The sequence below is a fragment of the Ambystoma mexicanum genome, chromosome 11 (genome assembly GCF_040938575.1).
Source record: "Ambystoma mexicanum isolate Mex_15411 chromosome 11, UKY_AmexF1_1, whole genome shotgun sequence".
Classification (NCBI taxonomy): Eukaryota; Metazoa; Chordata; class Amphibia; order Caudata; family Ambystomatidae; genus Ambystoma; species Ambystoma mexicanum.
The window spans coordinates 822,168,376-822,191,866 of NC_090934.1; the positions used below are offsets into that span (position 1 = coordinate 822,168,376).

Below are 23,491 nucleotides of genomic sequence, written 5' to 3' on the forward strand. Positions count from 1 at the left end.
TTTCCCACAGCAAATCAGGGTATCAAGCACTTCCCTACCTCCCCTAATCCACAAACACAGGGGATTTAGTAGAGGACAGAGCCCATCAACAGTGCACCAAATGTCCTCTGTGTAGGCATAACTTGCTATGAGGAGAAAGCCACAGTTGCGCACTTGTGTTAAAAGGGGACAGTAGGCTGAACCCAGAGAACACGGGAGAAATGACTCAGGTTTACTGAGTGGAACACTCTGTGTCTTTGTGCCAAAAACAGCAGCGTCTTTTCGGTTAACAGCCGAACGCGCTAACCAATTGCACCACAGAGACTCACTGGCATGTGTGTTCTGCCTTTGGCCTGATTGCATTGCTATTTTTTTCTGATTGGCAGAAAACCTGAACTTTTTTCTGAAAAAGGCATGCCTCTCTTAGCACTGCAGTGCATTAGACTGCTCCCTTGCTTCCCTGAGTCCCCAAATACACAACCACCTTGGGCACAATAGAAGACACATTCCAGCAGATTTAGCAAGAGTGCACCAAGGTTTCTATATGTAGGTACCTTGCTGAGAAGCAAGACCTGCAGTTGCATTCTTCTGTTAAAAGAGGGCAGCAGAGTGCACCAAGAGAACTTGGGGGAAGTAGCTTATGTTAACTACTTGCCATGCTCTTTATAGATCCCTCTGTTTGACTGGGTGAATTCTAATTTCTGGGGTAGAATAAGCAATTTTTGGATCTAGATGCTGTGCGCAACAGGAATGCTATATACTGCACTGTACTGCTACTGAAAAGTTTCCAATTTTACAGGAGGTTCAGGTAAGCTTTGTTTCAGAAAACAACTTGCTAGAGGCCCTAGGACAGATTACTGGGACAAAGGAAGAGGGTTTGGGGATTAGCACATCTCCTATGAAAGGTACAGTCACGCCCGAGACAACTCTGAGTGCCTCCTCAAATTCTAAGAAATGCGAACTGGGGTCCTACGCCTTTTATTGCCAGTGGATCTTTGTGTTTCAGACAAATGTGCACGCCTCCCAGAGCCCCATGCAATGCACTTAGGGAAATGGGGGAAGGTGCTGTGCAACCCTCTCGCTGACAATGTCTCTCTTGTCTATAATGTATCTATGAGAGAGAGAGAAATAGGCAATGCGAGAGTGAAAAAGTAAAATGGAAATGTGTCTACTGAGACCAGTATAAGGGGAAATCCTCACAATCCAGGACCGACAGTTGATTGGGAGGGCGCTTACAGTTTTCTGACACCAGACCGGTACCTGAACTCACAAACCCAAACTACAAAGTGATGGGCATTGCCACTAGACTGCCGACCCCCTTTCGGGGCCCCAGCATATATCCTTTAGTCACACCTAGAGTTCCCAGGACAGTGCAGCATTCAGCGATTACACGAAAATATTGACAGCGCTAGGAGGCCATGCAAATGGCAGAGGTATGCTTTACAAAGCCCACGTAGCGTGCACAAAACAGCACATCAGTCAGGCCCACTTGAAGAGATGGTAAAGAGGAAATACTTCTGCTGCATCCAGTAAAACATAGAGATTGGCCTGCTTTAAAGGTTGACCATGTCCTTCATGGGTGTCTGTCAATATGATACTTCCCTGCTGCAAAGCTTACATTCGAAACGCCAGAACAACTAGGCCCAGAGCACAAAGATGCAGTCAGGTTGAAATAACGAGATACTGAAGAGCAATTTTATATTTCAGAGTGGGAAAAGCAAATATGACCCCGACGTGATTTGAACACGCAACCTTCTGATCTGGAGTCAGACGCGCTACCATTGCGCCACGAGGTCCTTGCGGCAGTCCACCTGGTGTGTCTGATGACAGAATAAAGGTAGGAGACGTACATGCACCTGCAAAGCCTCATTGCTTCTTTAAGTAGACTGGCTAGGATAGCTTCCTTCTGTGCATCAGCACACGCTGCAGCCAAACCCTTCCCATGAAGTCTTGATGTTTATGAATTGAATGGCAAGTTTTGAAAAACTAAAGCAAGCGAGAAGAATTGCTTGCAGTTTATTGGATTTTTTGGACGTCAGTAGACGAGACCTGCGAGAGGTAAACAGAAGTCCATAGTTGGTCATGCTGAATTTTTGAGACAAAATGCATCGTCCCTGGGTGGGCTTGAACCACCAACCTTTCGGTTAACAGCCGAACGCGCTAACCGATTGCGCCACAGAGACTCATGCAGTGCTTACACTGGGGCCTGATTGGTGTGCTGTTTGCTTATGCTTCCCAGGCAACCTGAAAATATTTCTAAAATAGCTCTATTTCCCACAGCAAATCAGGGTATCAAGCACTTCCCTACCTCCCGTAATCCACAAACACAGGGGATTTAGTAGAGGACAGAGCCCATCAACAGTGCACCAAATGTCCTCTGTGTAGGCATAACTTGCTATGAGGAGAAAGCCACAGTTGCGCACTTGTGTTAAAAGGGGACAGTAGGCTGAACCCAGAGAACACGGGAGAAATGACTCAGGTTTACTGAGTGGAACACTCTGTGTCTTTGTGCCAAAAACAGCAGCGTCTTTTCGGTTAACAGCCGAACGCGCTAACCAATTGCACCACAGAGACTCACTGGCATGTGTGTTCTGCCTTTGGCCTGATTGCATTGCTATTTTTTTCTGATTGGCAGAAAACCTGAACTTTTTTCTGAAAAAGGCATGCCTCTCTTAGCACTGCAGTGCATTAGACTGCTCCCTTGCTTCCCTGAGTCGCCAAATACACAACCACCTTGGGCACAATAGAAGACACATTCCAGCAGATTTAGCAAGAGTGCACCAAGGTTTCTATATGTAGGTACCTTTCTGAGAAGCAAGACCTGCAGTTGCATTCTTCTGTTAAAAGATGGCAGCAGAGTGCACCAAGAGAACTTGGGGGAAGTAGTTTATGTTAACTACTTGCCATGCTCTTTATAGATCCCTCTGTTTGACTGGGTGAATTCTAATTTCTGGGGTAGAGTAAGCAATTTTTGGATCTAGATGCTGTGCGCAACAGGAATGCTATATACTGCATTGTACTGCTACTGAAAAGTTACCAATTTTACAGGATGTTCAGGTAAGCTTTGTTTCAGAAAACAACTTGCTAGAGGCACTAAGACAGATTACTGGGACAAAGGAAGAGGGTTTGGGGATTAGCACATCTCCTATGAAAGGTACAGTCACGCCCGAGACAACTCTGAGTGTCACCTCAAATTCTAAGAAATGCAAACTAGGGACCTACGCTTTTTATTGCCAGTGGATCTTTGTGTTTCAGACAAATGTGCACGCCTCCCAGAGCCCCATGCAATGCACTTAGGGAAAGGGGGGAAGGTGCTGTGAAGCCCACTCGCTGACAATGTCTCTCTTGTCTATAATGTAACTATGAGAGAGAGAGAAATAGGCAATGCGAGAGTGAAAAAGTAAAATGGAAATGTGTCTACTGAGACCAGTATAAGGGGAAATCCTCACAATCCAGGACCGACAGTTGATTGGGAGGGCGCTTACAGGTTTCCGACACCAGACCGGTACCTGAACTCACAAACCCAAACTGCAAAGTGATGGGCATTGCCACTAGACTGCCGATCCCCTTTCGGGGCCCCAACATATATCCTTTAGTCACACCTAGAGTTCCCAGGACAGTGCAGCATTCAGCGATTACACGAAAATATTGACAGCGCTAGGAGGCCATGCAAATGGCAGAGGTATGCTTTACAAAGCCCACGTAGCGTGCAGAAAACAGCACATCAGTCAGGCCCACTTGAAGAGATGGTAAAGAGGAAATACTTCTGCTGCATCCAGTAAAACATAGAGATTGGCCTGCTTTAAAGGTTGACCATGTCCTTCATGGGTGTCTGTCAATATGATACTTCCCTGCTGCAAAGCTTACATTCGAAACGCCAGAACAACTAGGCCCAGAGCACAAAGATGCAGTCAGGTTGAAATAACGAGATACTGAAGAGCAATTTTGTATTTCAGAATGGGAAAAGCAAATATGACCCCGACGTGATTTGAACACGCAACCTTCTGATCTGGAGTCAGACGCGCTACCATTGCGCCACGAGGTCCTTGTGGCAGTCCACCTGGTGTGTCTGATGACAGAATAAAGGTAGGAGACGTACATGCACCTGCAGAGCCTCATTGCTTCTTTAAGTAGACTGGCTAGGATAGCTTCCTTCTGTGCATCAGTACACGCTGCAGCCAAACCCTTCCCATGAAGTCTTGATGTTTATGAATTGAATGGCAAGTTTTGAAAAACTAAAGCAAGCGAGAAGAATTGCTTGCAGTTTATTGGATTTTTTGGACGTCAGCAGACGAGACCTGCGAGAGGTAAACAGAAGTTCATAGTTGGTCATGCTGAATTTTTGAGCCAAAATGCACCGTCCCTGGGTGGGCTTGAACCATCAACCTTTCGGTTAACAGCCGAACACGCTAACCGATTGCGCCACAGAGACTCATGCAGTGCTTACACTGGGGCCTGATTGGTGTGCTGTTTGCTTATGCTTCCCAGGCAACCTGAAAATATTTCTAAAATAGCTCTATTTCCCTCAGCAAATCAGGGTATCAAGCACTTCCCTACCTCCCCTAATCCACAAACACAGGGGATTTAGTAGAAGACAGAGCCCATCAACAGTGCACCAAATGTCCTCTGTATAGGCATAACTTGCTATGAGGAGAAAGCCACAGTTGCGCACTTGTGTTAAAAGGGGACAGTAGGCTGAACCCAGAGAACACGGGAGAAATGACTCAGGTTTACTGAGTGGAACACTCTGTGTCTTTGTGCCAAAAACAGCAGCGTCTTTTCGGTTAACAGCCGAACGCGCTAACCAATTGCGCCACAGAGACTCACTGGCATGTGTGTTCTGCCTTTGGCCTGATTGCATTGCTATTTTTTTCTGATTGGCAGAAAACCTGAACTTGTTTCTGAAAAAGGCATGCCTCTCTTAGCACTGCAGTGCATTAGACTGCTCCCTTGCTTCCCTGAGTCCCCAAATACACAACCACCTTGGGCACAATAGAAGACACATTCCAGCAGATTTAGCAAGAGTGCACCAAGGATTCTATATGTAGGTACCTTGCTGAGAAGCAAGACCTGCAGTTGCATTCTTCTGTTAAAAGAGGGCAGCAGAGTGCACCAAGAGAACTTGGGGGAAGTAGCTTATGTTAACTACTTGCCATGCTCTTTATAGATCCCTCTGTTTGACTGGGTGAATTCTAATTTCTGGGGTAGAGTAAGCAATTTTTGGATCTAGATGCTGTGCGCAACAGGAATGCTATATACTGCACTGTACTGCTACTGAAAAGTTACCAATTTTACAGGATGTTCAGGTAAGCTTTGTTTCAGAAAACAACTTGCTAGAGACACTAAGACAGATTACTGGGACAAAGGAAGAGGGTTTGGGGATTAGCACATCTCCTATGAAAGGTACAGTCACGCCCGAGACAACTCTGAGTGTCACCTCAAATTCTAAGAAATGCAAACTAGGGACCTACGCTTTTTATTGCCAGTGGATCTTTGTGTTTCAGACAAATGTGCACGCCTCCCAGAGCCCCTTGCAATGCACTTAGGGAAATGGGGGAAGGTGCTGTGAAGCCCTCTCGCTGACAATGTCTCTCTTGTCTATAATGTAACTATGAGAGAGAGAGAAATAGGCAATGCGAGAGTGAAAAAGTAAAATGGAAATGTGTCTACTGAGACCACTATAAGGGGAAATCCTCACAATCCAGGACCGACAGTTGATTGGGAGGGCGCTTACAGACCGGTACCTGAACTCACAAACCCAAACTGCAAAGTGATGGGCATTGCCACTAGACTGCCGACCCCCTTTCGGGGCCCCAGTATATATCCTTTAGTCACACCTAGAGTCCCCAGGACAGTGCAGCATTCAGCGATTACACGAAAATATTGACAGCGCTAGGAGGCCATGCAAATGGCAGAGGTATGCTTTACAAAGCCCACGTAGCGTGCACAAAACAGCACATCAGTCAGGCCCACTTGAAGAGATGGTAAAGAGGAAATACTTCTGCTGCATCCAGTAAAACATAGAGATTGGCCTGCTTTAAAGGATGACCATGTCCTTCATGGGTGTCTGTCAATATGATACTTCCCTGCTGCAAAGCTTACATTCGAAACGCCAGAACAACTAGGCCCAGAGCACAAAGATGCAGTCAGGTTGAAATAACGAGATACTGAAGAGCAATTTTATATTTCAGAGTGGGAAAAGCAAATATGACCCCGACGTGATTTGAACACGCAACCTTCTGATCTGGAGTCAGACGCGCTACCATTGCGCCACGAGGTCCTTGTGGCAGTCCACCTGGTGTGTCTGATGACAGAATAAAGGTAGGAGACGTACATGCACCTGCAGAGCCTCATTGCTTCTTTAAGTAGACTGGCTAGGATAGCTTCCTTCTGTGCATCAGTACACGCTGCAGCCAAACCCTTCCCATGAAGTCTTGATGTTTATGAATTGAATGGCAAGTTTTGAAAAACTAAAGCAAGCGAGAAGAATTGCTTGCAGTTTATTGGATTTTTTGGACGTCAGCAGACGAGACCTGCGAGAGGTAAACAGAAGTTCATAGTTGGTCATGCTGAATTTTTGAGCCAAAATGCATCGTCCCTGGGTGGGCTTGAACCAACAACCTTTCGGTTAACAGCCGAACGCGCTAACCGATTGCGCCACAGAGACTCATGCAGTGCTTACACTGGGGCCTGATTGGTGTGCTGTTTGCTTATGCTTCCCAGGCAACCTGAAAATATTTCTAAAATAGCTCTATTTCCCACAGCAAATCAGGGTATCAAGCACTTCCCTACCTCCACTAATCCACTAACATAGGGGATTTAGTAGAGGACAGAGCCCATCAACAGTGCACCAAATGTCCTCTGTGTAGGCATAACTTGCTATGAGGAGAAAGCCACAGTTGCGCACTTGTGTTAAAAGGGGACAGTAGGCTGAACCGAGAGAACACGGGAGAAATGACTCAGGTTTACTGAGTGGAACACTCTGTGTCTTTGTGCCAAAAACAGCAGCGTCTTTTCGGTTAACAGCCGAACGCGCTAACCAATTGCGCCACAGAGACTCACTGGCATGTGTGTTCTGCCTTTGGCCTGATTGCATTGCTATTTTTTTCTGATTGGCAGAAAACCTGAACTTTTTTCTGAAAAAGGCATGCCTCTCTTAGCACTGCAGTGCATTAGACTGCTCCCTTGCTTCCCTGAGTCCCCAAATACACAACCACCTTGGGCACAATAGAAGACACATTCCAGCAGATTTAGCAAGAGTGCACCAAGGTTTCTATATGTAGGTACCTTGCTGAGAAGCAAGACCTGCAGTTGCATTCTTCTGTTAAAAGAGGGCAGCAGAGTGCACCAAGAGAACTTGGGGGAAGTAGCTTATGTTAACTACTTGCCATGATCTTTATAGATCCCTCTGTTTGACTGGGTGAATTCTAATTTCTGGGGTAGAATAAGCAATTTTTGGATCTAGATGCTGTGCGCAACAGGAATGCTATATACTGCACTGTACTGCTACTGAAAAGTTACCAATTTTACAGGATGTTCAGGTAAGCTTTGTTTCAGAAAACAACTTGCTAGAGGCCCTAGGACAGATTACTGGGACAAAGGAAGAGGGTTTGGGGATTAGCATATCTCCTATGAAAGGTACAGTCACGCCCGAGACAACTCTGAGTGTCACCTCAAATTCTAAGAAATGCAAACTAGGGACCTACGCTTTTTATTGCCAGTGGATCTTTGTGTTTCAGACAAATGTGCACGCCTCCCAGAGCCCCTTGCAATGCACTTAGGGAAATGGGGGAAGGTGCTGTGAAGCCCTCTCGCTGACAATGTCTCTCTTGTCTATAATGTATCTATGAGAGAGAGAGAAATAGGCAATGCGAGAGTGAAAAAGTAAAATGGAAATGTGTCTACTGAGACCAGTATAAGGGGAAATCCTCACAATCCAGGACCGACAGTTGATTGGGAGGGCGCTTACAGGTTTCCGACACCTGACCGGTACCTGAACTCACAAACCCAAACTGCAAAGTGATGGGCATTGCCACTAGACTGCCGACCCCCTTTCGGGGCCCCAGCATATATCGTTTAGTCACACCTAGAGTTCCCAGGACAGTGCAGCATTCAGCGATTACACGAAAATATTGACAGCGCTAGGAGGCCATGCAAATGGCAGAGGTATGCTTTACAAAGCCCACGTAGTGTGCACAAAACAGCACATCAGTCAGGCCCACTTGAAGAGATGGTAAAGAGGAAATACTTCTGCTGCATCCAGTAAAACATAGAGATTGGCCTGCTTTAAAGGTTGACCATGTCCTTCATGGGTGTCTGTCAATATGATACTTCCCTGCTGCAAAGTTTACATTCGAAACGCCAGAACAACTAGGCCCAGAGCACAAAGATGCAGTCAGGTTGAAATAACGAGATACTGAAGAGCAATTTTATATTTCAGAGTGGGAAAAGCAAATATGACCCCGACGTGATTTGAACACACAACCTTCTGATCTGGAGTCAGACGCGCTACCATTGCGCCACGAGGTCCTTGTGGCAGTCCACCTGGTGTGTCTGATGACAGAATAAAGGTAGGAGACGTACATGCACCTGCAAAGCCTCATTGCTTCTTTAAGTAGACTGGCTAGGATAGCTTCCTTCTGTGCATCAGTACACGCTGCAGCCAAACCCTTCCCATGAAGTCTTGATGTTTATGAATTGAATGGCAAGTTTTGAAAAACTAAAGCAAGCGAGAAGAATTGCTTGCAGTTTATTGGATTTTTTGGACGTCAGTAGACGAGACCTGCGAGAGGTAAACAGAAGTTCATAGTTGGTCATGCTGAATTTTTGAGACAAAATGCATCGTCCCTGGGTGGGCTTGAACCACCAACCTTACGATTAAAAGCCGAACGCGCTAACCGATTGCGCCACAGAGACTCATGCAGTGCTTACACTGGGGCCTGATTGGTGTGCTGTTTGCTTATGCTTCCCAGGCAACCTGAAAATATTTCTAAAATAGCTCTATTTCCCACAGCAAATCAGGGTATCAAGCACTTCCCTACCTCCCGTAATCCACAAACACAGGGGATTTAGTAGAGGACAGAGCCCATCAACAGTGCACCAAATGTCCTCTGTGTAGGCATAACTTGCTATGAGGAGAAAGCCACAGTTGCGCACTTGTGTTAAAAGGGGACAGTAGGCTGAACCCAGAGAACACGGGAGAAATGACTCAGGTTTACTGAGTGGAACACTCTGTGTCTTTGTGCCAATAACAGCAGCGTCTTTTCGGTTAACAGCCGAACGCGCTAACCAATTGCGCCACAGAGACTCACTGGCATGTGTGTTCTGCCTTTGGCCTGATTGCATTGCTATTTTTTTCTGATTGGCAGAAAACCTGAACTTTTTTCTGAAAAAGGCATGCCTCTCTTAGCACTGCAGTGCATTAGACTGCTCCCTTGCTTCCCTGAGTCGCCAAATACACAACCACCTTGGGCACAATAGAAGACACATTCCAGCAGATTTAGCAAGAGTGCACCAAGGTTTCTATATGTAGGTACCTTTCTGAGAAGCAAGACCTGCAGTTGCATTCTTCTGTTAAAAGATGGCAGCAGAGTGCACCAAGAGAACTTGGGGGAAGTAGCTTATGTTAACTACTTGCCATGCTCTTTATAGATCCCTCTGTTTGACTGGGTGAATTCTAATTTCTGGGGTAGAGTAAGCAATTTTTGGATCTAGATGCTGTGCGCAACAGGAATGCTATATACTGCACTTTACTGCTACTGAAAAGTTACCAGTTTTACAGGATGTTCAGGTAAGCTTTGTTTCAGAAAACAACTTGCTAGAGGCACTAAGACAGATTACTGGGACAAAGGAAGAGGGTTTGGGGATTAGCACATCTCCTATGAAAGGTACAGTCACGCCCGAGACAACTCTGAGTGTCACCTCAAATTCTAAGAAATGCAAACTAGGGACCTATGCTTTTTATTGCCAGTGGATCTTTGTGTTTCAGACAAATGTGCACGCCTCCCAGAGCCCCATGCAATGCACTTAGGGAAAGGGGGGAAGGTGCTGTGAAGCCCTCTCGCTGACAATGTCTCTCTTGTCTATAATGTAACTATGAGAGAGAGAGAAATAGGCAATGCGAAAGTGAAAAAGTAAAATGGAAATGTGTCTACTGAGACCAGTATAAGAGGAAATCCTCACAATCCAGGACCGACAGTTGATTGGGAGGGCGCTTACAGGTTTCCGACACCAGACCGGTACCTGAACTCACAAACCCAAACTGCAAAGTGATGGGCATTGCCACTAGACTGCCGACCCCCTTTCGGGGCCCCAGCATATATCCTTTAGTCACACCTAGAGTTCCCAGGACAGTGCAGCATTCAGCGATTACACGAAAATATTGACAGCGCTAGGAGGCCATGCAAATGGCAGAGGTATGCTTTACAAAGCCCACGTAGCGTGCACAAAACAGCACATCAGTCAGGCCCACTTGAAGAGATGGTAAAGAGGAAATACTTCTGCTGCATCCAGTAAAACATAGAGATTGGCCTGCTTTAAAGGTTGACCATGTCCTTCATGGGTGTCTGTCAATATGATACTTCCCTGCTGCAAAGTTTCCATTCAAAACCCCAGAACAACTAGGCCCAGAGCACAAAGATGCAGTCAGGTTGAAATAACGAGATACTGAAGAGCAATCTTGTATTTCAGAGTGGGAATAGGAAGTATGACCCCGACGTGATTTGAACACGCAACCTTCTGATCTGGAGTCAGACGCGCTACCATTGCGCCACGAGGTCCTTGTGGCATTGCTCCTGGTGTGTCTGATGACAGAATAGAGGTAGGAGACGTACATGCACCTGCAGAGCCTCATTGCTTCTTTAAGTAGACTGGCTAGGATAGCTTCCTTCTGTGCATCAGTACACGCTGCAGCCAAACCCTTCCCATGAAGTCTTGATGTTTATGAATTGAATGGCAAGTTTTGAAAAACTAAAGCAAGCGAGAAGAATTGCTTACAGTTTATTGGATTTTTTGGACGTCAGCAGACGAGACCTGCGAGAGGTAGACAGAAGTTCATAGTTGGTCATGCTGAATTTTTGAGCCAAAATGCATCGTCCCTGGGTGGGCTTGAACCACCAATCTTTCGGTTAACAGCCGAACGCGCTAACCGATTGCGCCACAGAGACTCATGCATTGCTTACACTGGGGCCTGATTGGTGTGCTGTTTGCTTATGCTTCCCAGGCAACCTGAAAATATTTCTAAAATAGCTCTATTTCCCACAGCAAATCAGGGTATCAAGCACTTCCCTACCTCCCCTAATCCACAAACACAGGGGATTTAGTAGAGGACAGAGCCCATCAACAGTGCACCAAATGTCCTATGTGTAGGCATAACTTGCTATGAGGAGAAAGCCACAGTTGCGCACTTGTGTTAAAAGGGGACAGTAGGCTGAACCCAGAGAACACGGGAGAAATGACTCAGGTTTACTGAGTGGAACACTCTGTGTCTTTGTGCCAAAAACAGCAGCGTCTTTTCGGTTAACAGCCGAACGCGCTAACCAATTGCGCCACAGAGACTCACTGGCATGTGTGCTCTGCCTTTGGCCTGATTGCATTGCTATTTTTTTCTGATTGGCAGAAAACCTGAACTTTTTTCTGAAAAAGGCATGCCTCTCTTAGCACTGCAGTGCATTAGACTGCTCCCTTGCTTCCCTGAGTCCCCAAATACACAACCACCCTGGGCACAATAGAAGACACATTCCAGCAGATTTAGCAAGAGTGCACCAAGGATTCTATATGTAGGTACCTTGCTGAGAAGCAAGACCTGCAGTTGCATTCTTCTGTTAAAAGAGGGCAGCAGAGTGCACCAAGAGAACTTGGGGGAAGTAGCTTATGTTAACTACTTGCCATGCTCTTTATAGATCCCTCTGTTTGACTGGGTGAATTCTAATTTCTGGGGTAGAGTAAGCAATTTTTGGATCTAGATGCTGTGCGCAACAGGAATGCTATATACTGCACTGTACTGCTACTGAAAAGTTACCAATTTTACAGGATGTTCAGGTAAGCTTTGTTTCAGAAAACAACTTGCTAGAGACACTAAGACAGATTACTGGGACAAAGGAAGAGGGTTTGGGGATTAGCACATCTCCTATGAAAGGTACAGTCACGCCCGAGACAACTCTGAGTGTCACCTCAAATTCTAAGAAATGCAAACTAGGGACCTACGCTTTTTATTGCCAGTGGATCTTTGTGTTTCAGACAAATGTGCACGCCTCCCAGAGCCCCTTGCAATGCACTTAGGGAAAGGGGGGAAGGTGCTGTGAAGCCCTCTCGCTGACAATGTCTCTCTTGTCTATAATGTAACTATGAGAGAGAGAGAAATAGGCAATGCGAGAGTGAAAAAGTAAAATGGAAATGTGTCTACTGAGACCAGTATAAGGGGAAATCCTCACAATCCAGGACCGACAGTTGATTGGGAGGGCGCTTACAGGTTTCCGACACCAGACCGGTACCTGAACTCACAAACCCAAACTGCAAAGTGATGGGCATTGCCACTAGACTGCCGACCCCCTTTCGGGGCCCCAGTATATATCCTTTAGTCACACCTAGAGTTCCCAGGACAGTGCAGCATTCAGCGATTACACGAAAATATTGACAGCGCTAGGAGGCCATGCAAATGGCAGAGGTATGCTTTACAAAGCCCACGTAGCGTGCACAAAACAGCACATCAGTCAGGCCCACTTGAAGAGATGGTAAAGAGGAAATACTTCTGCTGCATCCAGTAAAACATAGAGATTGGCCTGCTTTAAAGGTTGACCATGTCCTTCATGGGTGTCTGTCAATATGATACTTCCCTGCTGCAAAGTTTACATTCGAAACGCCAGAACAACTAGGCCCAGAGCACAAAGATGCAGTCAGGTTGAAATAACGAGATACTGAAGAGCAATTTTATATTTCAGAGTGGGAAAAGCAAATATGACCCCGACGTGATTTGAACACGCAACCTTCTGATCTGGAGTCAGACGCGCTACCATTGCGCCACGAGGTCCTTGCGGCAGTCCACCTGGTGTGTCTGATGACAGAATAAAGGTAGGAGACGTACATGCACCTGCAGAGCCTCATTGCTTCTTTAAGTAGACTGGCTAGGATAGCTTCCTTCTGTGCATCAGTACACGCTGCAGCCAAACCCTTCCCATGAAGTCTTGATGTTTATGAATTGAATGGCAAGTTTTGAAAAACTAAAGCAAGCGAGAAGAATTGCTTGCAGTTTATTGGATTTTTTGGACGTCAGCAGACGAGACCTGCGAGAGGTAAACAGAAGTTCATAGTTGGTCATGCTGAATTTTTGAGACAAAATGCATCGTCCCTGGGTGGGCTTGAACCACCAACCTTACGATTAAGAGCCGAACGCGCTAACCGATTGCGCCACAGAGACTCATGCAGTGCTTACACTGGGGCCTGATTGGTGTGCTGTTTGCTTATGCTTCCCAGGCAACCTGAAAATATTTCTAAAATAGCTCTATTTCCCACAGCAAATCAGGGTATCAAGCACTTCCCTACCTCCCGTAATCCACAAACACAGGGGATTTAGTAGAGGACAGAGCCCATCAACAGTGCACCAAATGTCCTCTGTGTAGGCATAACTTGCTATGAGGAGAAAGCCACAGTTGGGCACTTGTGTTAAAAGGGGACAGTAGGCTGAACCCAGAGAACACGGGAGAAATGACTCAGGTTTACTGAGTGGAACACTCTGTGTCTTTGTGCCAAAAACAGCAGCGTCTTTTCGGTTAACAGCCGAACGCGCTAACCAATTGCACCACAGAGACTCACTGGCATGTGTGTTCTGCCTTTGGCCTGATTGCATTGCTATTTTTTTCTGATTGGCAGAAAACCTGAACTTTTTTCTGAAAAAGGCATGCCTCTCTTAGCACTGCAGTGCATTAGACTGCTCCCTTGCTTCCCTGAGTCGCCAAATACACAACCACCTTGGGCACAATAGAAGACACATTCCAGCAGATTTAGCAAGAGTGCACCAAGGTTTCTATATGTAGGTACCTTTCTGAGAAGCAAGACCTGCAGTTGCATTCTTCTGTTAAAAGATGGCAGCAGAGTGCACCAAGAGAACTTGGGGGAAGTAGCTTATGTTAACTACTTGCCATGCTCTTTATAGATCCCTCTGTTTGACTGGGTGAATTCTAATTTCTGGGGTAGAGTAAGCAATTTTTGGATCTAGATGCTGTGCGCAACAGGAATGCTATATACTGCACTGTACTGCTACTGAAAAGTTACCAATTTTACAGGATGTTCAGGTAAGCTTTGTTTCAGAAAACAACTTGCTAGAGGCACTAAGACAGATTACTGGGACAAAAGAAGAGGGTTTGGGGATTAGCACATCTCCTATGAAAGGTACAGTCACGCCCGAGACAACTCTGAGTGTCACCTCAAATTCTAAGAAATGCAAACTAGGGACCTACGCTTTTTATTGCCAGTGGATCTTTGTGTTTCAGACAAATGTGCACGCCTCCCAGAGCCCCATGCAATGCACTTAGGGAAAGGGGGGAAGGTGCTGTGAAGCCCACTCGCTGACAATGTCTCTCTTGTCTATAATGTAACTATGAGAGAGAGAGAAATAGGCAATGCGAAAGTGAAAAAGTAAAATGGAAATGTGTCTACTGAGACCAGTATAAGGGGAAATCCTCACAATCCAGGACCGACAGTTGATTGGGAGGGCGCTTACAGTTTTCTGACACCAGACCGGTACCTGAACTCACAAACCCAAACTGCAAAGTGATGGGCATTGCCACTACACTGCCGACCCCCTTTCGGGGCCCCAGCATATATCCTTTAGTCACACCTAGAGTTCCCAGGACAGTGCAGCATTCAGCGATTACACGAAAATATTGACAGCGCTAGGAGGCCATGCAAATGGCAGAGGTATGCTTTACAAAGCCCACGTAGCGTGCACAAAACAGCACATCAGTCAGGCCCACTTGAAGAGATGGTAAAGAGGAAATACTTCTGCTGCATCCAGTAAAACATAGAGATTGGCCTGCTTTAAAGGTTGACCATCTCCTTCATGGGTGTCTGTCAATATGATACTTCCCTGCTGCAAAGCTTACATTCGAAACGCCAGAACAACTAGGCCCAGAGCACAAAGATGCAGTCAGGTTGAAATAACGAGATACTGAAGAGCAATTTTATATTTCAGAGTGGGAAAAGCAAATATGACCCCGACGTGATTTGAACACGAAACCTTCTGATCTGGAGTCAGATGCGCTACCATTGCGCCACAAGGTCCTTGTGGCAGTCCACCTGGTGTGTCTGATGACAGAATAAAGGTAGGAGACGTACATGCACCTGCAGAGCCTCATTGCTTCTTTAAGTAGACTGGCTAGGATAGCTTCCTTCTGTGCATCAGTACACGCTGCAGCCAAACCCTTCCCATGAAGTCTTGATGTTTATGAATTGAATGGCAAGTTTTGAAAAACTAAAGCAAGCCAGAAGAATTGCTTGCAGTTTATTGGATTTTTTGGACGTCAGCACACGAGACCTGCGAGAGGTAAACAGAAGTTCATAGTTGGTCATGCTGAATTTTTGAGACAAAATGCATCGTCCCTGGGTGGGCTTGAACCACCAACCTTTCGGTTAACAGCCGAACGCGCTAACCGATTGCGCCACAGGGACTCATGCATTGCTAACACTGGGGCCTGATTGGTGTGCTGTTTGCTTATGCTCCCCAGGCAACCTGAAAATATTTCTAAAATAGCTCTATTTCCCACAGCAAATCAGGGTATCAAGCACTTCCCTACCTCCCCTAATCCACAAACACAGGGGATTTAGTAGAGGACAGAGCCCATCAACAGTGCACCAAATGTCCTCTGTGTAGGCATAACTTGCTATGAGGAGAAAGCCACAGTTGCGCACTTGTGTTAAAAGGGGACAGTAGGCTGAACCCAGAGAACACGGGAGAAATGACTCAGGTTTACTGAGTGGAACACTCTGTGTCTTTGTGCCAAAAACAGCAGCGTCTTTTCGGTTAACAGCCGAACGCGCTAACCAATTGCGCCACAGAGACTCACTGGCATGTGTGTTCTGCCTTTGGCCTGATTGCATTGCTATTTTTTTCTGATTGGCAGAAAACCTGAACTTTTTTCTGAAAAAGGCATGCCTCTCTTAGCACTGCAGTGCATTAGACTGCTCCCTTGCTTCCCTGAGTCGCCAAATACACAACCACCTTGGGCACAATAGAAGACACATTCCAGCAGATTTAGCAAGAGTGCACCAAGGTTTCTATATGTAGGTACCTTGCTGAGAAGCAAGACCTGCAGTTGCATTCTTCTGTTAAAAGAGGGCAGCAGAGTGCACCAAGAGAACTTGGGGGAAGTAGCTTATGTTAACTACTTGCCATGCTCTTTATAGATCCCTCTGTTTGACTGGGTGAATTCTAATTTCTGGGGTAGAGTAAGCAATTTTTGGATCTAGATGCTGTGCGCAACAGGAATGCTATATACTGCACTGTACTGCTACTGAAAAGTTACCAATTTTACAGGATGTTCAGGTAAGCTTTGTTTCAGAAAACAACTTGCTAGAGGCACTAAGACAGATTACTGGGACAAAGGAAGAGGGTTTGGGGATTAGCACATCTCCTATGAAAGGTACAGTCACGCCCGAGACAACTCTGAGTGTCACCTCAAATTCTAAGAAATGCAAACTAGGGACCTACGCTTTTTATTGCCAGTGGATCTTTGTGTTTCAGACAAATGTGCACGCCTCCCAGAGCCCCATGCAATGCACTTAGGGAAAGGGGGGAAGGTGCTGTGAAGCCCACTCGCTGACAATGTCTCTCTTGTCTATAATGTAACTATGAGAGAGAGAGAAATAGGCAATGCGAGAGTGAAAAAGTAAAATGGAAATGTGTCTACTGAGACCAGTATAAGGGGAAATCCTCACAATCCAGGACCGACAGTTGATTGGGAGGGCGCTTACAGGTTTCCGACACCAGACCGGTACCTGAACTCACAAACCCAAACTGCAAAGTGATGGGCATTGCCACTAGACTGCCGACCCCCTTTCGGGGCCCCAACATATATCCTTTAGTCACACCTAGAGTTCCCAGGACAGTGCAGCATTCAGCGATTACACGAAAATATTGACAGCGCTAGGAGGCCATGCAATTGGCAGAGGTATGCTTTACAAAGCCCACGTAGCGTGCACAAAACAGCACATCAGTCAGGCCCACTTGAAGAGATGGTAAAGAGGAAATACTTCTGCTGCATCCAGTAAAACATAGAGATTGGCCTGCTTTAAAGGTTGACCATGTCCTTCATGGGTGTCTGTCAATATGATTCTTCCCTGCTGCAAAGCTTACATTCGAAACGCCAGAACAACTAGGCCCAGAGCACAAAGATGCAGTCAGGTTGAAATAACGAGATACTGAAGAGCAATTTTGTATTTCAGAGTGGGAAAAGCAAATATGACCCCGACATGATTTGAACACGCAACCTTCTGATCTGGAGTCAGACACGCTACCATTGCGCCACAAGGTCCTTGTGGCAGACCACCTGGTGTGTCTGATGACAGAATAAAGGTAGGAGACGTACATGCACCTGCAGAGCCTCATTGCTTCTTTAAGTAGACTGGCTAGGATAGCTTCCTTCTGTGCATCAGTACACGCTGCAGCCAAACCCTTCCCATGAAGTCTTGATGTTTATGAATTGAATGGCAAGTTTTGAAAAACTAAAGCAAGCGAGAAGAATTGCTTGCAGTTTATTGGATTTTTTGGACGTCAGCAGACGAGACCTGCGAGAGGTAAACAAAAGTTCATAGTTGGTCATGCTGAATTTTTGAGCCAAAATGCATCCTCCCTGGGTGGGCTTGAACCACCAACCTTTCGGTTAACAGCCGAACGCGCTAACCGATTGCGCCACAGAGACTCATGCAGTCCTTACACTGGGGCCTGATTGGTGTGCTGTTTGCTTATGCTTCCCAGGCAACCTGAAAATATTTCTAAAATAGCTCTATTTCCCACAGCAAATCAGGGTATCAAGCACTTCCCTACCTCCCCTAATCCACAAACACAGGGGATTTAGTAGAGGACAGAGCCCATCAACAGTGCACCAAATGTCCTCTGTGTAGGCATAACTTGCTATGAGGAGAAAGCCACAGTTGCGCACTTGTGTTAAAAGGGGACAGTAGGATGAACCCAGAGAACACGGGAGAAATGACTCAGGTTTACTGAGTGGAACACTTTGTGTCTTTGTGCCAAAAACAGCAGCGTCTTTTCGGTTAACAGCCGAACGCGCTAACCAATTGCGCCACAGAGACTCACTGGCATGTGTGTTCTGCCTTTGGCCTGATTGCATTGCTATTTTTTTCTGATTGGCAGAAAACCTGAACTTTTTTCTGAAAAAGGCATGCCTCTCTTAGCACTGCAGTGCATTAGACTGCTCCCTTGCTTCCCTGAGTCCCCAAATACACAACCACCTTGGGCACAATAGAAGACACATTCCAGCAGATTTAGCAAGAGTGCACCAAGGTTTCTATATGTAGGTACCTTGCTGAGAAGCAAGACCTGCAGTTGCATTCTTCTGTTAAAAGAGGGCAGCAGAGTGCACCAAGAGAACTTGGGGGAAGTAGCTTATGTTAACTACTTGCCATGCTCTTTATAGATCCCTCTGTTTGACTGGGTGAATTCTAGTTTCTGGGGTAGAGTAAGCAATTTTTGGATCTAGATGCTGTGCGCAACAGGAATGCTATATAATGCACTGTACTGCTACTGAAAAGTTACCAATTTTACAGGATGTTCAGGTAAGCTTTGTTTCAGAAAACAACTTGCTAGAGGCCCTAGGACAGATTACTGGGACAAAGGAAGAGGGTTTGGGGATTAGCACATCTCCTATGAAAGGTACAGTCACACCCGAGACAACTCTGAGTGTCACCTCAAATTCTAAGAAATGCAAACTAGGGACCTACGCTTTTTATTGCCAGTGGATCTTTGTGTTTCAGACAAATGTGCACGCCTCCCAGAGCCCCTTGCAATGCACTTAGGGAAATGGGGGAAGTTGCTGTGAAGCCCTCTCGCTGACAATGTCTTTCTTGTCTATAATGTATCTATGAGAGAGAGAGAAATAGGCAATGCGAGAGTGAAAAAGTAAAATGGAAATGTGTCTACTGAGACCAGTATAAGGGGAAATCCTCACAATCCAGGACCGACAGTTGATTGGGAGGGCGCTTACAGTTTTCTGACACCAGACCGGTACCTGAACTCACAAACCCAAACTGCAAAGTGATGGGCATTGCCACTAGACTGCCGACCCCCTTTCGGGGCCCCAGCATATATCCTTTAGTCACACCTAGAGTTCCCAGGACAGTGCAGCATTCAGCGATTACACGAAAATATTGACAGCGCTAGGAGGCCATGCAAATGGCAGAGGTATGCTTTACAAAGCCCACGTAGCGTGCACAAAACAGCACATCAGTCAGGCCCACTTGAAGAGATGGTAAAGAGGAAATACTTCTGCTGCATCCAGTAAAACATAGAGATTGGCCTGCTTTAAAGGTTGACCATGTCCTTCATGGGTGTCTGTCAATATGATACTTCCCTGCTGCAAAGCTTACATTCGAAATGCCAGAACAACTGGGCCCAGAGCACAAAGATGCAGTCAGGTTGAAATAACGAGATACTGAAGAGCAATTTTATATTTCAGAGTGGGAAAAGCAAATATGCCCCCGACGTGATTTGAACACGAAACCTTCTGATCTGGAGTCAGACGCGCTACCATTGCGCCACGAGGTCCTTGCGGCAGTTCACCTGGTGTGTCTGATGACAGAATAAAGGTAGGAGACGTACATGCACCTGCAGAGCCTCATTGCTTCTTTAAGTAGACTGGCTAGGATAGCTTCCTTCTGTGCATCAGTACACGCTGCAGCCAAACCCTTCCCATGAAGTCTTGATGTTTATGAATTGAATGGCAAGTTTTGAAAAACTAAAGCAAGCGAGAAGAATTGCTTGCAGTTTATTGGATTTTTTGGACGTCAGCAGACGAGACCTGCGAGAGGTAAACAGAAGTTCATAGTTGGTCACGCTGAATTTTTGACCCAAAATGCATCGTCCCTCGGTGGGCTTGAACCACCAACCTTTTGGTTAACAGCCGAACGCGCTAACCGATTGCGCCATAGAGACTCATGCAGTGCTTAAATTGGGGCCTGATTGGTGTGCTGTTTGCTTATGCTTCCCAGGCAACCTGAAAATATTTCTAAAATAGCTCTATTTCCCACAGCAAATCAGGGTATCAAGCACTTCCCTACCTCCCCTAATACACAAACACAGGGGATTTAGTAGAGGACAGAGCCCATCAACAGTGCACCAAATGCCCTCTGTGTAGGCATAACTTGCTATGAGGAGAAAGCCACAGTTGCGCACTTGTGTTAAAAGGGGACAGTAGGCTGAACCCAGAGAACACGGGAGAAATGACTCAGGTTTACTGAGTGGAACACTCTGTGTCTTTGTGCCCAAAACAGCAGCGTCTTTTCGGTTAACAGCCGAACGCGCTAACCAATTGCGCCACAGAGACTCACTGGCATGTGTGTTCTGCCTTTGGCCTGATTACATTGCTATTCTTTTCGGATTGGCAGAAAACCTGAACTTTTTTCTGAAAAAGGCATGCCTCTCTTAGCACTGCAGTGCATTAGACTGCTCCCTTGCTTCCCTGAGTCCCCAAATACACAACCACCTTGGGCACAATAGAAGACACATTCCAGCAGATTTAGCAAGAGTGCACCAAGGATTCTATATGTAGGTACCTTGCTGAGAAGCAAGACCTGCAGTTGCATTCTTCTGTTAAAAGAGGGCAGCAGAGTGCACCAAGAGAACTTGGGGGAAGTAGCTTATGTTAACTACTTGCCATGCTCTTTATAGATCCCTCTGTTTGACTGGGTGAATTCTAATTTCTGGGGTAGAGTAAGCAATTTTTGGATCTAGATGCTGTGAGCAACAGGAATGCTATATACTGCACTTTACTGCTACTGAAAAGTTACCAATTTTACAGGATGTTCAGGTAAGCTTTGTTTCAGAAAACAACTTGCTAGAGGCACTAAGACAGATTACTGGGACAAAGGAAGAGGGTTTGGGGATTAGCACATCTCCTATGAAAGGTACAGTCACGCCCGAGACAACTCTGAGTGTCACCTCAAATTCTAAGAAATGCAAACTAGGGAACTACGCTTTTTATTGCCAGTGGATCTTTGTGTTTCAGACAAATGTGCACGCCTCCCAGAGCCCCTTGCAATGCACTTAGGGAAAGGGGGGAAGGTGCTGTGAAGCCCTCTCGCTGACAATGTCTCTCTTGTCTATAATGTAACTATGAGAGAGAGAGAAATAGGCAATGCGAGAGTGAAAAAGTAAAATGGAAATGTGTCTACTGAGACCAGTATAAGGGGAAATCCTCACAATCCAGGACCGACAGTTGATTGGGAGGGCGCTTACAGGTTTCCGACACCAGACCGGTACCTGAACTCACAAACCCAAACTGCAAAGTGATGCCCATTGCCACTAGACTGCCGACCCCCTTTCGGGGCCCCAACATATATCCTTTAGTCACACCTAGAGTTCCCAGGACAGTGCAGCATTCAGCGATTACACGAAAATATTGACAGCGCTAGGAGGCCATGCAAATGGCAGAGGTATGCTTTACAAAGCCCACGTAGCGTGCACAAAACAGCACATCAGTCAGGCCCACTTGAAGAGATGGTAAAGAGGAAATACTTCTGCTGCATCCAGTAAAACATAGAGATTGGCCTGCTTTAAAGGTTGACCATGTCCTTCATGGGTGTCAGTCAATATGATACTTCCCTGCTGCAAAGCTTACATTCGAAACGCCAGAACAACTAGGCCCAGAGCACAAAGATGCAGTCAGGTTGAAATAACGAGATACTGAAGAGCAATTTTGTATTTCAGAGTGGGAAAAGGAAGTATGACCCCGACGTGATTTGAACACACAACCTTTTGATCTGGAGTCAGATGCGCTACCATTGCGCCATGAGCTCCTTGTGGCAATCCACCTGGTGTGTCTGATGACAGAATAAAGGTAGGAGACGTACATGCACCTGCAGAGCCTCATTGCTTCTTTAGGTAGACTGGCTAGGATAGTGTCGGGGGGAAATTCTGCCGGGGTCGGCCGGGCCGTCCGCAGACCTCCGGGCAGGGAGGCCCCAACTCCTCCCGTATATCCCAGATGAGATAGAGTATGAGACACACACAAGGAGCAAGGTGACTCTGCTGTTTATTTATACAAAACGGCAGGGATTGGTCAAGGAGCGTACGCGTTCGTCCTGACACACACACAATCGTGGGGCTCGCAGGCCCTTTTTACTGTATTATGACGCGCTACTTGCGTCACTTCAGAAAGTTAACAAAAAACCTATCGCCACTCTTAATTGGTTGCTCGAGTGGTAGGGTTAGTATAGTACACATATAGAGAATGATATTAGTGGACAAGGTGTAGTCAGGTGGTATATCTGGGTTGTCCCTACAATTAGATACATAAGAATTGTTACATGAAGACTCCTGAGGATTGGCTAATATTACTGACGTCTGAGATAAGAGCCCCATGTTCTGATTGGTGCACTCGTGAGCTTCCCAGCCTGGGACCACCGTTGTTCCCAGCTCTCGGTGTACCTGTGATTGCAACAATGTTTCAATATGGGTACGTGCAGACAATGTGAGGATTTATTCATAGGTGGAAGGCTGACCGCTCCCACTATAGCAGATGTCCATTGAGCCTTTCAAGTGTATCGGCCTGTGTCTCGTAGCGAGGGACCCAGACGCCTTATTTCTCCTGGGTTTTGGCATCTCGTCAAGTTCGGCTTGGTCACGTGGGGAGGGACCGTGAAAGAGGCAGAATTCTGCACAATTAATATTCTTTTTTCTACTGCGCGTTTGGTTTAATTTGCCGGCGTGACTTTATCGTTGGGGCGCGGAGTGCGAGGTTGCAACATCGTGCCTTTGATGATTTGTTCTTGGAATGTGAGTTTGCAACATTGCGACCTTGGCTGGTTGCTCCACCGGGTTCTTTCTGCAGGATCAGCAACCTGACTCTTGCTTTGTTAATGTCCACGGGAGCTCTTGGTTGAGGCCTACTCGGGCCTGGTGCATAATTAGTCCGTTTGGTGCATAGGTGCTTTTAGGTTATAATAGCATATATTTCCATGACCAGTATCGTGTTTCCATTATACCTCTATGGTGGTAATGGGTTTCAAGAGAAGCGTGAGCAAGCGTTATAGATGAGTTCATGATGCGTCTTGCGTTTCTGCATTCTGAAAGCCTATGTAAAAATAATAAAGATGCACGTCCGTGAATATGCCTGTCGCCTACGTCAGAGCACTGAGTATGTTCTTCGTGTAGATTGGTGTGGAAATGTTCAGTGTGTATATTTGTACAGAAGTGCTTCCCGTTGTCTAGGTCGTCATGGCATCTCTAACGACGTGTGGATTTTAGTCTAGCTGATCCGAACCGCAGGTGTCGGCATGGCCAGTG

At 46.2% G+C, this 23,491-nt stretch overlaps 15 non-coding genes across 15 annotated transcripts; all 15 read right to left on the reverse strand.

Moving 5' to 3' along the window:
- Positions 1-1,703: 1,703 nt before the first annotated feature.
- Positions 1,704-1,775, reverse strand: TRNAW-CCA (transfer RNA tryptophan (anticodon CCA)). The gene has a single exon. It is a non-coding gene; the product is annotated as a tRNA-Trp (tRNA).
- Positions 1,776-2,088: 313 nt separating this feature from the next.
- On the reverse strand, positions 2,089-2,162 carry TRNAN-GUU (transfer RNA asparagine (anticodon GUU)). Its single transcript has one exon. It is a non-coding gene; the product is annotated as a tRNA-Asn (tRNA).
- Positions 2,163-3,952: 1,790 nt separating this feature from the next.
- Positions 3,953-4,024, reverse strand: TRNAW-CCA (transfer RNA tryptophan (anticodon CCA)). The gene has a single exon. It is a non-coding gene; the product is annotated as a tRNA-Trp (tRNA).
- Positions 4,025-4,337: 313 nt separating this feature from the next.
- Positions 4,338-4,411, reverse strand: TRNAN-GUU (transfer RNA asparagine (anticodon GUU)). Its single transcript has one exon. It is a non-coding gene; the product is annotated as a tRNA-Asn (tRNA).
- A 1,776-nt stretch (positions 4,412-6,187) lies between these two features.
- Positions 6,188-6,259, reverse strand: TRNAW-CCA (transfer RNA tryptophan (anticodon CCA)). Its single transcript has one exon. It is a non-coding gene; the product is annotated as a tRNA-Trp (tRNA).
- A 313-nt stretch (positions 6,260-6,572) lies between these two features.
- Positions 6,573-6,646, reverse strand: TRNAN-GUU (transfer RNA asparagine (anticodon GUU)). Its single transcript has one exon. It is a non-coding gene; the product is annotated as a tRNA-Asn (tRNA).
- A 1,790-nt stretch (positions 6,647-8,436) lies between these two features.
- On the reverse strand, positions 8,437-8,508 carry TRNAW-CCA (transfer RNA tryptophan (anticodon CCA)). Its single transcript has one exon. It is a non-coding gene; the product is annotated as a tRNA-Trp (tRNA).
- Positions 8,509-10,685: 2,177 nt separating this feature from the next.
- On the reverse strand, positions 10,686-10,757 carry TRNAW-CCA (transfer RNA tryptophan (anticodon CCA)). The gene has a single exon. It is a non-coding gene; the product is annotated as a tRNA-Trp (tRNA).
- Positions 10,758-11,070: 313 nt separating this feature from the next.
- On the reverse strand, positions 11,071-11,144 carry TRNAN-GUU (transfer RNA asparagine (anticodon GUU)). Its single transcript has one exon. It is a non-coding gene; the product is annotated as a tRNA-Asn (tRNA).
- Positions 11,145-12,934: 1,790 nt separating this feature from the next.
- On the reverse strand, positions 12,935-13,006 carry TRNAW-CCA (transfer RNA tryptophan (anticodon CCA)). Its single transcript has one exon. It is a non-coding gene; the product is annotated as a tRNA-Trp (tRNA).
- A 2,177-nt stretch (positions 13,007-15,183) lies between these two features.
- On the reverse strand, positions 15,184-15,255 carry TRNAW-CCA (transfer RNA tryptophan (anticodon CCA)). The gene has a single exon. It is a non-coding gene; the product is annotated as a tRNA-Trp (tRNA).
- Positions 15,256-15,568: 313 nt separating this feature from the next.
- TRNAN-GUU (transfer RNA asparagine (anticodon GUU)) lies at positions 15,569-15,642 on the reverse strand. The gene has a single exon. It is a non-coding gene; the product is annotated as a tRNA-Asn (tRNA).
- A 1,790-nt stretch (positions 15,643-17,432) lies between these two features.
- TRNAW-CCA (transfer RNA tryptophan (anticodon CCA)) lies at positions 17,433-17,504 on the reverse strand. Its single transcript has one exon. It is a non-coding gene; the product is annotated as a tRNA-Trp (tRNA).
- Positions 17,505-17,812: 308 nt separating this feature from the next.
- On the reverse strand, positions 17,813-17,891 carry TRNAN-GUU (transfer RNA asparagine (anticodon GUU)). The gene has a single exon. It is a non-coding gene; the product is annotated as a tRNA-Asn (tRNA).
- A 1,790-nt stretch (positions 17,892-19,681) lies between these two features.
- Positions 19,682-19,753, reverse strand: TRNAW-CCA (transfer RNA tryptophan (anticodon CCA)). Its single transcript has one exon. It is a non-coding gene; the product is annotated as a tRNA-Trp (tRNA).
- Between the last annotated feature and the right edge of the window lie 3,738 nt (positions 19,754-23,491).